Source organism: Watersipora subatra, chromosome 2 (genome assembly GCF_963576615.1).
Source record: "Watersipora subatra chromosome 2, tzWatSuba1.1, whole genome shotgun sequence".
NCBI lineage: Eukaryota > Metazoa > Bryozoa > Gymnolaemata > Cheilostomatida > Watersiporidae > Watersipora > Watersipora subatra.
The window spans coordinates 10,979,120-10,993,109 of NC_088709.1; positions in this window are offsets into that span (position 1 = coordinate 10,979,120).

The following is a 13,990-nucleotide window of genomic DNA, read 5'->3' on the forward strand; positions in this document are numbered from 1 at the left end:
TAACTTTTATTAAACCAAGCTTTTCAAGCGTTTTGTGACGATTTTTGGCCAAATTAGTCTGTCTATTTGTGTATAATCCGATCAGATGGGTAAGTTTTAAGAAACTGTCGACAATTTACAAAGACTTGGTAACATATTTAAATAGGCTTATATGTGTTTTGTTTCGTTATTATACTTTAACGACTCTACAAAACGATGGTTAAATTGGTTGATGAGATTTCGAGACAAGGGTTTGTCTTATTGTTGATAAATAATTTTCGTAAGTTGTGTGCACATGCATTTATCATAAGAAATCTCAAACTTCACTCCCGCTCGTTTGGTCGTGGGTCTAGCTATGCTGCCCGGGTGTAGCCCGAGTATTAAAAATCAGCTTATAAACAATTAGAGGTTATGAGAGTTGCCTGCCACTTGCTATTATCCTGGCACAACGCCCATGGAAAATTTGAGTAAGCTTACTAATAAGGGCTGCCCTCTTCTCATGAAATTATGCTATAACCTTGTGTCGGGACGCAGAGCGGTAGCATATTCACTCCTATATAGTGACATATATGTCTAGCCAATTGTATTAAGCTCATGCGCTTAAATTGGTAGGGCGTCGAACTGGCGAACGGGAGGGTTCGAGATAAAATCTTCTGCGATACGGAGTTTTTATTCCAAGAATTTAATAGCTACAGCTGAAACTACAGACATAACGACATATCCACATACATACACCCAGAATTTGAGAAATATATATGTACGTACATGTACGCGTATGTACGTGTATGTATGCGTATGTACTCGTATGTAAGCATATGTAAGCGCGTGTAAGCGCAAGTATTATATTTATGTACGTGTGTACGTACGTTTGTACCTACATATGTTTGTACGTGTGCACATGTGCGTGTATGTACATTTGTTTGTACGCGTGTACCTATGTTTGTATATGTGTGTTATGTGTATTAATGCGTAGTTATGTGTGTTTATGTGTGTATGTGTGTGTATGTGTGTGCGTGCGTGCGTGCGTGTGTGGTGTAGTGTGTGTGTGGTGTGGTGTGGTGTGTGGTGTGCGTGTGTGTGTGAGTGTGTGAGTATGTGAGTATGACTCACAACAGCAGACTTGCTGTTGTGAGTTCAAATACAGCTCAAAGCAGATTTTGCATTGGTAGATTTTAATTGCTAGAGCTGGATGCAGGGATGACAGACAAACAAAAACAAAGTAAAAGACAAACACTGAAATTTAGATGGATATAATATAATATATTTTTGTTGATTATACATATAGGCCTATATTATTATTAGTCACTGTTATACTACCTTGATATTTTATATGTTGTGTAGTTTATATTTTATTGTTGCATTACATTATATATGTAGAGTAGAAATGTTAGCAGTAAAGTAAACATGTTGGAATAGGGAAAACCATCACGGCTTTTTCTTGACTTTGGTAACGGTCGACCAAAGACTAACATGAGCTGTTGATCGCCCTTTTTGGAGATCGGTAACTAACAAAGAACACGCACAATCGCGAAGTTTTCACGAGTCCGGCCAGTTTATATATATTATTTTATAGCCACCATTTATAACTTTAAAAGAAGGCTATTACACTGATATGTTTATATATTATGCAGTTTACATTATATTATTATATTACTGTTATATTAATAATGTATTATTAATACATTATATAGAATAGCATTGTTTAGCAGTTAGTCACTGCCACTCTCTTTTAAGGTACAATACAAGGAACTCAACTGGTAGCCTGTCGACTAATCTATTTACTTAATGTTCCACACAACCCTTTTTATATGGATCTGTTCTAGGTTTTTCGATAGAAGCCAACTCTTATTTTGCATGTTTTCATTAGTCAATAATAGCCAGTTTTTAAAAAGCCAATTGAATGGCTTCCTAAAAACATACATAATGCAATATATTGTAAGTTGTCATCCAATAGATGTAAGATCCAAAATATTTCATTGATTATTGATTATAGCATCAATAGAGCAAGTTTAAGCTGCAGATTTATTGCTTACTTTTTTGCTATCAGAAAGTCCCAGGAAGCTCTCTTCAAAAACTTTAACCTCCGATTTTTTTTTTACAAAAAGTTGAATAGAGTTATAAGTTAATTATTGGTAATTTGTTTAATTGTGCTAAAAGGCGGGCTTCGGTAGCCTATCACAACACCATCAGCTGATTTCTTGTTTTTATAAGAGATAAAAGCTTTTGTTTTCAAAATTGCAATTCTACGTCTCCAAACATTTCCGACATTCCTTTAGTGTAAACACATTTTCCTTAGGAAATTTTGACATAAAAGGCATACTGCTTCCTCATTGGACCTTTAGTCTTGTAAATCCTGTATCCTTAAAAATCCTAGCCACTTCCTCAACCAATATTGACTGTATTGTGACTCCATCCATTTGGTTAATATCGATATTCTGGTGATAAAATGTACAATGCAAGTATTCTACATTGTACATTAGAAGTAGTATATACATCTACTATCTGACTGCCCAACGTTGCACAGGTAATAAAAAGGTTTTTGTACAGAATATGTATTTTTAATCGACAACTACAAACAAAATCAACCATTCTAATTTTTAAATAAAGATGTTTGCTTATTTCTGTGTGTCAAGCCAATCTATAATTTACATATTTGAAAGCTCGAGGCATAACTAAAACAGATAGTTGTATAATGTTTCCCACTTCTTAGTAAACAATGATTGTTGTTAGAGTCCTGGTTCACAATTCCCTCCTGGTATTTAACTAATTATGCCTTAAGCAACCAGATAAATCTTTGTATTGTAAACTAGTGGAAAGAAATATTTCAGTTACTCTGAAATGCCTTGTGTAAAAAAATTTATTTTACAGGAGATACAGCCAGCATCTAAAAATGAACTTCCTTTGGCTGTGGCTAAAATGGAAGTGAGACCAGACTTCCCTTTGGTGACATTATGCAACAATAACTTACTGATGAAATCAGCTAGTAATGAGATGCTGGAATCAGTAATACAAATGATACACACAGGTGAACGACGTCACATATACTTGAATTATTCAACAGAAATGTTAAATCAGCCTGACATGTACTTTAAGATTATCAAAAATATGAAAACTTCACCATATCCTGCCAAAAAATGTTTCATGGCATCTTAAAAAAAAGTTATTATTTCATTCATATTTCATGAATGAACACATTATTTTACTAACATTGGGCAAGTTGTCATTTATTGAAAGAACACAGTGTTTTGACATTCTTGAACCAGTTGTCATTTAGGAAAAAACACACTGGTTTGACAACATTGGACAAGTTGTCATCTAGTGAAAAAACACACTGGTTTGACAACATTGGACAAGTTGTCATCTAGTGAAAAAACACACTGGTTTGACATCATTGGACAAGTTGTCATTTAGTGAAAAAACACACTGGTTTGACAACATTGGACAAGTTGTCATCTAGTGAAAAAACACACTGGTTTGACAACATTGGACAAGTTGTCATCTAGTGAAAAAACACACTGGTTTGACAACATTGGACAAGTTGTCATCTCGTGAAAAAACACACTGGTTTGACAACATTGAACAAGTTGTCATCTAGTGAAAAAACACACTGGTTTGACAACATTGGACAAGTTGTCATCTAGTGAAAAAACACACTGGTTTGACAACATTGGACAAGTTGTCATCTAGTGAAAAAACACACTGGTTTGACAACATTGGACAAGTTGTCATCTAGTGAAAAAACACACTGGTTTGACAACATTGGACAAGTTGTCATCTAGTGAAAAAACACACTGGTTTGACAACATTGGACACCTTGTCATTTAGTGAAAGAACACACTGGTTTGACAACATTGGACAAGTTGTCATCTAGTGAAAGATACACTGTTTTGGCATCATTTTACAAGTTTTATATGGTGAAAATGAATAAGTTCAGAAAGCAAAGAGCCAGCATAGATCATAGCAAGGCCCTTTTCCCTTTTATGACATCATTAAGCAAGTTCTTATTGTACCTTCTGATAGAACATACTGCTCTGGCACCATCACCATTTCAGAGTAAAATTTTATTATGTCATAATATAAAATGCTTTAGTAATGCTATTAAACATACTCTGCTGTTCCTATATAATAGAGCCTTCAGAAGAAAGACTACTTAGTAACCTTACAAAGCTGCCGGAGCTTGACAGCATTGGCTGGTTATGCCTCTATTCTATGGCGCAACATAAACTCTCAAGCATGCTAGTAAAGGTAAGTACATACTTTCATAAAGTTTATATTAAAAGGATGGCGAAGAAAATTCAAAACTCCTATTATTTTAATATACAGTATTACCGCGTAAAATTTTTATTTACAGGTTGTCAGAAAAAATCAACGTACTCTCTTTTACAGAGATAATACACATTTGATTTTTAATTTCACTTTAAAGCTTTACTGATCATAGAAGCTTCAAAGAACCTTTTTAAATTAGGAGTTGTTTGTCCTTACTGAACAATTACACGGTCTCCTAATATAAACTAGCAAGACGCTGCAACTACAGTTTTATCATATTCTACTGGCCATGAATATTATTCTAATTATTAGCTTAGTATTTATCATTAATATTTATATTAATGATTAATGAATATTTTAAATATTATGTTTAAATTTCAAGGTTTCAAGCTAAAACTTATATATATAATATATATAAGTTATATATATATAACTTATGTATATAATATATAGTGTATAGATATACATATATATGACATTAAGCAATCAAATTGCTCATTACATTAATGATAAATGAAACTTTTGAATATTAAGTTTAAATTTCAAGGTTTCAAGCTAAAACTTTTGTAAGCAATCAAAACGTTCAATGTCATATACATGTATGTTGTTAGCACTTATCTTTGCATAATTTATAACTAGATATTTATATGATTTACATGATTAGTGCAAGTTCGGAGGTAAGGAATGTGGTGCAGAAAACTTCTCGCCAAAGATGACAAATCTTGGACTCTGTTACACATTCACTGCGGGACGGCAGCAAGAAGCCCACTATTTGTCAGGTAGCCAGTTATACGCTTGTTTAGTATACCACTTGAAGATTAAATTTTGTTAATATATACTTGAGAAGTATTCACCTTACAAATAAATAATAATAAATAATTAACAAAAAGAAATAAAACTAACTAAAATGTGAGAATTTGTGTTTTGAAACAGTCACTGAAGTTATTTTCTTAAAATTGATTTAATCCAATTTCAAATTATTTAAACTGTAAAGATTTGGTTAAAATCTTTAAACTTTAATCAAATGTTAATTTAGTCTTGAATTAAATTTAAAGATAAGATTTAATTAAGATCTTGATTTTAAAATTTAATTAAATTTTAAAGTTGAGATTAAATTAAAATTTCAAAATAAGAAGATAATTCAATAAAATGTCTTTGAATTCTTTACGCATATTCTTCCAGTTAAATACAAAAAATAATATTTTTTGAATAATATAACTTTTGAATAGATGTACTCAACCAATCAGCAAAACCTGCATATATCCATAGACTTGGAGTTATCCTTTACACGCTGTTTATAATAATATGCTGTCAATACAGCAATTATTCTATCGGTTATTAAGTGGTCAGCTAATGAAATCAATATAAAAGAGAATGTTTAGCCTTATCACATCCAGCTCACCAAACTTTCACCAATCACGTCACAAAATCTTCGAACATATTGCCTTATCCCAGACTTGCTCATTTCTGCGTTTGTGTTACACGTTTTCAAAATACTATGTAAACTATGACCAGAATATTTGTATTTATCCTTTCAAACATATGGCAAACATCGTTCTTTATTTAGTGAAGCCAACATACTACATATACCATCGAATGTTTCAGTTTATGAAGTTTCTGTTAATACAACCTTCAATTCACTATCCTGACTCCTCCGCAATTCTATTACGCGTTTTCTGTTTTAAAAGCAATTATCGATTGTTATCAATGCGCAAACAAACTCTATAGCATTTAAGCAAGTTTTGTAGGAAGATAGTGAAATACTTGAAAAGAGCTGTATTGCAGCTATTCAGCATTTAATTCTGGGTCCTTCACTGAGTGTCGATTTTTCATTACATAAGATGCAAAGGTTAAAGGTTAAATAGCACATACAGTAACATATGATGTTAATAATGTAAGATAGTCGTGTAGATGCGGTTTATTGTCATTAAAGAAAGTGGTTATTCATGTTTGGCTGTTGAGATGGTGCCTGACAGGAAAGGGTTGAATGCTCGTGTAACCATGCATTGGCACCATTGGGTTTACTAGGGGTTGTTGGCCATTGTTGAAGCCACCCATAGTTGTGGTTGCTGACATCTGGTTAAGAGATGGTCTGGGTGGTTGTTGAGTGTGGAAAGGATTACTGTTAATAGGTGCAGAGCCATTTTTGCGCTTTGTCACTGCAAATGGATTAATTAAAAAATACAGCAACTCTGTCAGACTGCAGTGCCCACCGTGTAAAATACAACTGCTCAGATCCTATATTGTTAGAAATGTAATAGAAAAAGAGTTGGACCCCACTAGGACTCCAACCTCAAATATCCTAGTTCATAGGCAGGCACCTTATTTAGGGGACCATGAGGCCTACATGCCTATTGCTAAGCTTTCATTCAATTCTTCAATAAGTCTGGATTTCTGTCTTCTCATTTTGTTTTAGCATGTAATAAAAAGCATCATTTTGTTAATGACTACTAATCCCAATGAAAAGTTATATATACATCTGAATATGTTTTGCTACAAAACAATCCTTTTGAACCTTTAATATTTCAGCTGTCTCATTTGTATAATTTCTTTTAAAAGTTTATAGCAAAACCTGATTTTTCTTTCAGTACTTAATCCATTAGTATTTTGTAAACTGATATCAACTAAAAGCTATAGAAGTGCGTGTTAGACAGCATTTTATAAATATCAGCCGTTACAAAGATCTAAAAAACAGAGTCATAATGCTGTATTAGGAAACATACTTTCAGCCACTGTTCAAGGACACTTCTTCAACTCAAGCATTGTATACCATCACATACCTCGGTCATTGCAAAACTTATGTTTGAATTGTAGAGTTGTGTCCCCTATCCGCATTGGAGAGAGCAAATCCCGCGCCACAGTTGTGGTCAGAGGAATTACGGCATAACGCAACTTTAGAGCTGTGGTTGACAGCTCAACAGGAGGAGTACACTGATGTTGTACAGAAGCCTAGCTCAGCAGGGTTCAAGGTACAAGTTTAGTTAGTCGCACACTGATATAATACTTCAGTTGAAAGAGTTGCGTACTTTAGTTTGGACTACATGCATTATTTGAAAGAAAAATTTACGGTTTGAAAAAAAGTTTCTTGCAGATAAACACCAGCACTGCATCACACACAATCAAACATGGCCTTCAAACTTTCAAAGTAGAACAAGATGCCATTATTATTTTGAAATTTAATACTACATTTGCAAAGAACTTGGCCGATACTTTCCGTGAAAATGCTCGATTGAGAAAAGAATAGATGTTATATCTTATCAACTAAAATACATCCAATTTAACAAATATATGCCAAACATTGAAAATATACAACATATTATGTATATGCAATATACAAGTATAATATACTTGTTGTGCTTCTGTGAGACTACAGCCTGTACTAAATTATGAGATGCAATATTGCGTAACATCTCTATATTTATTCAACTGTACAAACTACATCCATGCATCGGCTTACGTCAAAATTTAAGCAAAACAAGCTGTATATGTCAAAAAAACTCAAATTTAATTCAACTTAGATACAATAATTTTCCAAGTTGTTCTGTTTTTATCTCACTTCTGTTAATGCTCTAAATTTTTATTTGAATCTTTTTTAGCTTTAAAAAACTTTTTAATTTATCAAAGGCCTATTTCTTCAACAAAAATGTTAAAGAATTTCAGAACACTTTGTCATAAGCAATAGTTTTGTGAGAATCTTTGTAAACATGACAAAATTTTAAGGTGAATTTATCTCATAGGCAATGCAAAAGGATATTTAAGCCACGCCATTTTATTTCTAAGAAAACTAACTGCTATCGTGTGCAACTCGCAACTCGAAAAATACTCTATACAAGGGCTAATTAATTAACCTATTACAAGGCTTTTTGAAATCTGCAAAGAGTTGCCTAAAACTTACTAAACAGGATGTAAAATATTTTTATTTGTTCTTCTCCGCTCCCCTTCGGACTATTTGCACACTAACCAAAATTCTTGTATGTCTTTGTAGAGCTGGTTTTAGCAATTGCTTAGTCTCTGCGTTTTTTATACAACGCGCCGATTCTCTAGTATTTTTTTACTGTCATAGCAGCTTATGATGTCTGTTGATTCGCTAAAAGAGATATATACTTTGGGTCAAAAACACGCAGATAAGCACATGGCAGCAAAAATGTACAGATTTTATTTGCAGGTCATCTTTTCAAAAGACATCCAGGAGCCTGCACTGACTTGGCAAAACTCTCTTACATTGGGAATCGGAATGACAGATCTGCAGATATCACAAGACAGTATTGGGTATATAGTACATTACTTGTATCACTAGTTTTAATTTACTATTCTAACAGGTTGAAAAATAGTTCTTAGAACTTTAGCATTAGATTCTTAGATCTATAGCATTAGATTCTTAGATCTTTAGCTTAGATTCTTAGATCTTTAGCTTAGATTCTTAGATCTTTAGCTTAGATTCTTAGATTTTTAGTTTAGATTCTTAGATTTTTAGCTTAGATTTTTAAATCTTTAGCTTAGATTCTTAGATCTATAGCATTAGATTCTTAAATCTATAGCATTACATTCTTAGATCTTTAGCATTAGATTCTTAGATCTTTAGCTTACATTCTTAGATCTTTAGCTTAGATTCTTAGATCTTTAGCATTAGATTCTTAGATCTTTAGCTTACATTCTTAGATCTTTAGCTTAGATTCTTAGATCTTTAGCATTAGATTCTTAGATCTTTAGCTTAGTTATTAGATCTATAGCATTAGATTCTTAGGTCTATAGCATTAGATTCTTAGATATTTAGCATTAGATTCTTAGATCTATAGCTTAGATTCTTAGATCTTTAGCATTAGATTCTTAGATCTTTAGCATTAAGTTCTTAGATCTATAGCATTTTAGCAAGTTTTGTAGGTAAATAGTGAAATGCTTGAAAAGAACTGTATTGCAGCTGTTCAGCAGTTATACAGTTCTGAATAACAATAATTTCTTAGCAATTTCTGAAGGAAATTGATAGGGAATTAATGTCTGTGATATGTGTTGTGTAATGCAACAAAGATTGGACAAAACAATGGCATGTGGCGGTAAAACAACACCTTGTGGCACTAAAACAATAGCTTGTGGCACTGGAACAATGGCTTGTGGCACTTATAAGTCATGTATGTTTAACGTAGCAGTGTAAAGAATTGTGTACTTTGAAATAACTGAGGTCAAGAATACTTTTTTCTCTATCAGGTTACATTAGACGATTGCCTCTATTATTCTTTTATGTTTTCACTATGATTTGCTGAACTTTCAGAGAAGCGAAAATCTCTTCAAGACTTTAATTTTCTAAAATAATTGTCAAACCTGTTCAGCCTTTGTTATCAAGTAATTTAAAACTATACAAGCGGTAGCAGTTTTATCAGCACTTGCAAATGATAAGGTTTTGCCTCCCTCCTGACCTATATTTTAGGTTGTTGATTTTCTGTATAATATACTGAATAATATATAATTTTGCAATTGCTGAGTCTAGTGAATCATATTATGATTCACTAGACTCAGCAATTGCAAAATTTGTGTTAATACCCTGACTTTTATGTCAATTGTAACTCTCTTACATAAACATGAGTAGTGTGAATCATACATGTATTTTAATTTTGTTTTCGTGTGGTTTATACTAATTTTGATATATATTACATATATTTCATATATTTGTATTACATGTATATCTATTATATATATACTATTTATGCTATATATACTTATGTCATTTTATAAATATTTGTGTATAAATATATATATTGCATATATATCATGTAAATATATATAAATTTACATATATTTACACATATATACATGTACGTATATATATAATAGACTAATACTCGTACTTGCCAAAAAGTCAATTTTTTTTTCAATGTAAATCTGTTACGTGGTGTCGCTCATTAGGTATCTTGGTTGAAAAGGTTCTTGCACATCATATATATCATATACATACATATCATACACATATATATCATACACACATATGTCATATACATAATTATATATCATATACATGTACTTACATATCTATCATATATACTTAAGTATTTTGAGTTGTTTTTATTAGGTTATTTTACGCAAAAAATAGGTTTTCACTCTATATACAGGTAAAAGTTTTGCCTGGGGTACAATGTTAAGCATTAGTGACAACAACCTAACTTGTAGACCTACTATACATTCTCATGAGATTTTCAGAAAACCCTCACATTACCAGTAAACCTTTTATCAAAACTTTCTTTACCTACAATCTACAAACACCTTATATAATTGAGAAAAGAAATGTTCTATTTTTTACTTCTAATCAACGCATCAGATTGTTCACATGTGTTTAAATCGTTAAGATAATGTGTTTCACATGCCAACTTTTTTATCTGGTACATACCTGCTGTACCATATATTTGATCTTTGCCCCTTATATTGCTTTCCTGTGTTGTGTTCTAGATGAGAGTATAATAGTTTAATATTCCCAGTAGTATATTTATTTAACCACTTCGCACACACAGTAAATTATTCTGACATTTGGGGTATACAGTATACATGTATATGATTTTGCAAACGACAGCCAATAAAGCTATCTGTAGCCAACAATACAAATGACAATTAGGCTGTCTAACTGGAATCATAATACCCGTAAATGCCTATGGCCCCCACACTCTGTTCTTATACATGCATAGCTACTTTGATTTATTTTATTACTTACATTAACTTGTAAGTTAATGTTAGTAATATGATAAATTACTACTAGCATTATTAATTTATTATATTACTAATAATATAAATTAATTACTCTCATTATTTACTAACATTATCCTTTTACCACATGCGGTAATTTTGTGCGGCATACCGCCATGAAGTTTATTTGTGTGAGTAGTCACTATTTGAAAGTGAGTGAAAGCTAGAATAAAAGCTAAAAAGTAATTTGCATAATTGTGGTGTTTGAATACATGTATATAGCAACTTACTGGAATAAATCTTATTTTATTAGAATGTTTTACAGATGATTGTTCAAAAAATAAAAAAGTTATAAAATTATGACATCTTTGAAATATAGAATAAAATGAATGGTTTTTGAAAAGGATAATTTTTAAAAAGAGTGTAAAAATTAAAATAAATCCTTATATATACTACATCCTTATACTTAGATCTTTACATGCATGCTGTGGCAAGTCTTATTATGTTATTGGATAGAGACTTCAAAAGTAATTACCCTGCTAGGCGCTTGCATACTGTGCACTGCTCTATTTGTAATTTATTAGATGGAGTCCATCACCAGCCTGTATCCATGATTGTTTGGTCTCCAAACAGTCCAATCACTGCAGTTGTATCTGGTACTATGATTGGACACCTGATAGTCTGATACCTATATGCAATCCAGATATTTCAAGAAGTTGTCTTCTTCCTACGGCTCAATCATTTTTTCAAGGTAGAAGATGAATTTAATAATGGCTAAGTGTATTTAATTTAATATTTATTTTTTAATAATTTTTTGGTTGAAATTTATAAGTTTGCTGCATAGAGAATTAACAAGTCTATAATCTGAGAACAGAACAAGAAGAGTAACAGAAGTGATGTAACACGAGAATTAATACAGTGAAACTCGGATAACTCAAACTTCAAGGGACCGAGCAAAAGTGTTCGAATTATCAGAGTGTTCAAGTTATCAGAGCACTGTCACAAGTTCATGTATTTACTTATTTATTAGTAGATACATGAACATATACAAACTATAATATAAATCAAAAGCACAAACGGCTTGTTTCAAATTAAATGCTTCTAATGTAAAGTTTAAAACGTTTTTATCAAAAAGTATAGAGATTTTTCTATCACTTGAGATTGGTTTGTTGTTTGAGGTGATGCTATTGCCAGGACGTTTTTTAGATTGACATTGGCAAAACTTGATCGTTGCTAAAATGCTCAAAGAAAAGACATCTTTTTCTTTTGAGCGTTTTACCCAGGATCAATTTTGCCGATCTTTCTTGAAGTTTTTGCAAAGATTACCTTACTTTACCTGGGATTCGTTAAGAGCAACACTCCGAGGCAGTTCAATTAGAAGTTTTACGAGGTTTTACGGTACATTGTATATCACTCACGCTTTCTGAATGGATACTTATTGAATGTACACACGTATTTTGTGTTTAGGTCAAACGATGAATAGTTTTTTTAGCTAAGACAACGTATACGTTTGATTACAACATTTTTAAGACATTTTAAACATTCAACATTCCGACGTTAATTCAACACGGAATCAAGGTCGGAAAACTATTCATCACGGGCTAGCCGGGTCACGCGCTCAAGGATTTTCGCCACGCAAATACAAAACAAAAACAACATGCTGTTTTTGTTTTGTATGTGCGTGGCGAAAATCCTTGCGCCCGTGACCCGGCTAGCCCGTGCTATTCATCGTATAGAAGTATAAATCAAATTTCACCAAACCTTTAGAACAGTCGTTGACAAAAATATTTTGCCGATGGAGGTAATAACGACGCTTATGAATTACGAAAAGTTGAGGTTTACCTCTATGGCTTGGAATAAAGTGATTTTCTAAAGCGATAGCAACCGTTTCGGTAGCCGTTGGGCAAAAAACAGTTCGTTATAACAGTGTTGAAATTGAGTTATATAGAGCCATTTATCATTGCGTGGGAATGGACCAAGCAAATCCAGTCGAGTTAACCATGTGTTCGCTATATCCGAGGGCGAGTTATCCATGTTTCACTGTACTTTTATAACTAATAAATCAAATTTTAGCTTCATATTATTATATATAGAATGTTAGTTTATTACAGGATTAGAATAATATCCAAATATTATAAAACATTCTGAAATGTGCTTGCTTACTATTTATAGCTTGTATAATTTTCAAATTTGGAGTTGTGCACCTACTTTACATGCAAAAACTAACATGGTTTCGCTTTAAGATTTAATGAAGGTATGCCATGAGAACTTTTTTTAACTTTTTCTGGCAGTAATTTTGTAAGCAATAGAAAACTTTACTAGTTTGTACACTAATGCAATTATTGCATATTATATTATATTATTGCATATTATAGTGATATAATGTTGTCTCTATTGACGGACAGAATAATGTTATAAACTTGAATTCTTTAACATTGTGCACTCAAAAAGTAGATACTATCTTTAATTGTATTAATAGTAAGATTCATCATTGCAACAAAGTTTACTTAGTCAGAGTTCTACGGCAACTTCAGGCAAAATTAAAAGACCCAGTAACAATACCCTGCTGTAGCATTAAATCTTTAGTTAGCCAATTAGTCTGTTAGATAAATATTATGATTAAAATGATTGAAATTATTAGATATTATTATTTTTGTTTATCCTTGACCCACTTTGCTGTATATTCTCAAACAAATATAGTGACTTCAACAAGAAATTAACACCTGCTTAAAATAGACTTGTCTATACTGTACCACCTTTTTTTGCAAAATGTCCGGAACCTGCTGCTGTCAATCCATAACACATGAATCACCTTTCCTGGAATGTATCTTTTCTATGGTTTGTTTTCTTTTAGAGTGTCACCAGGTCTGCTCTGAAGAAGGTGAAGATAAACTTGAAGTGTCATCAAGTACCCAAGCATTGTCCATGACAGCTCTAAAAGCTATGGGAGATTACTGGCCATATGTCAATTACGGGAATGTACCATTAAATGACAGCTCTACTTGGAAACTCTCTATGGGTGTGTAGATTTGAGTGTAAACACTTGAGCTACAATAGAAGAAACCTGATTCTAGGATTA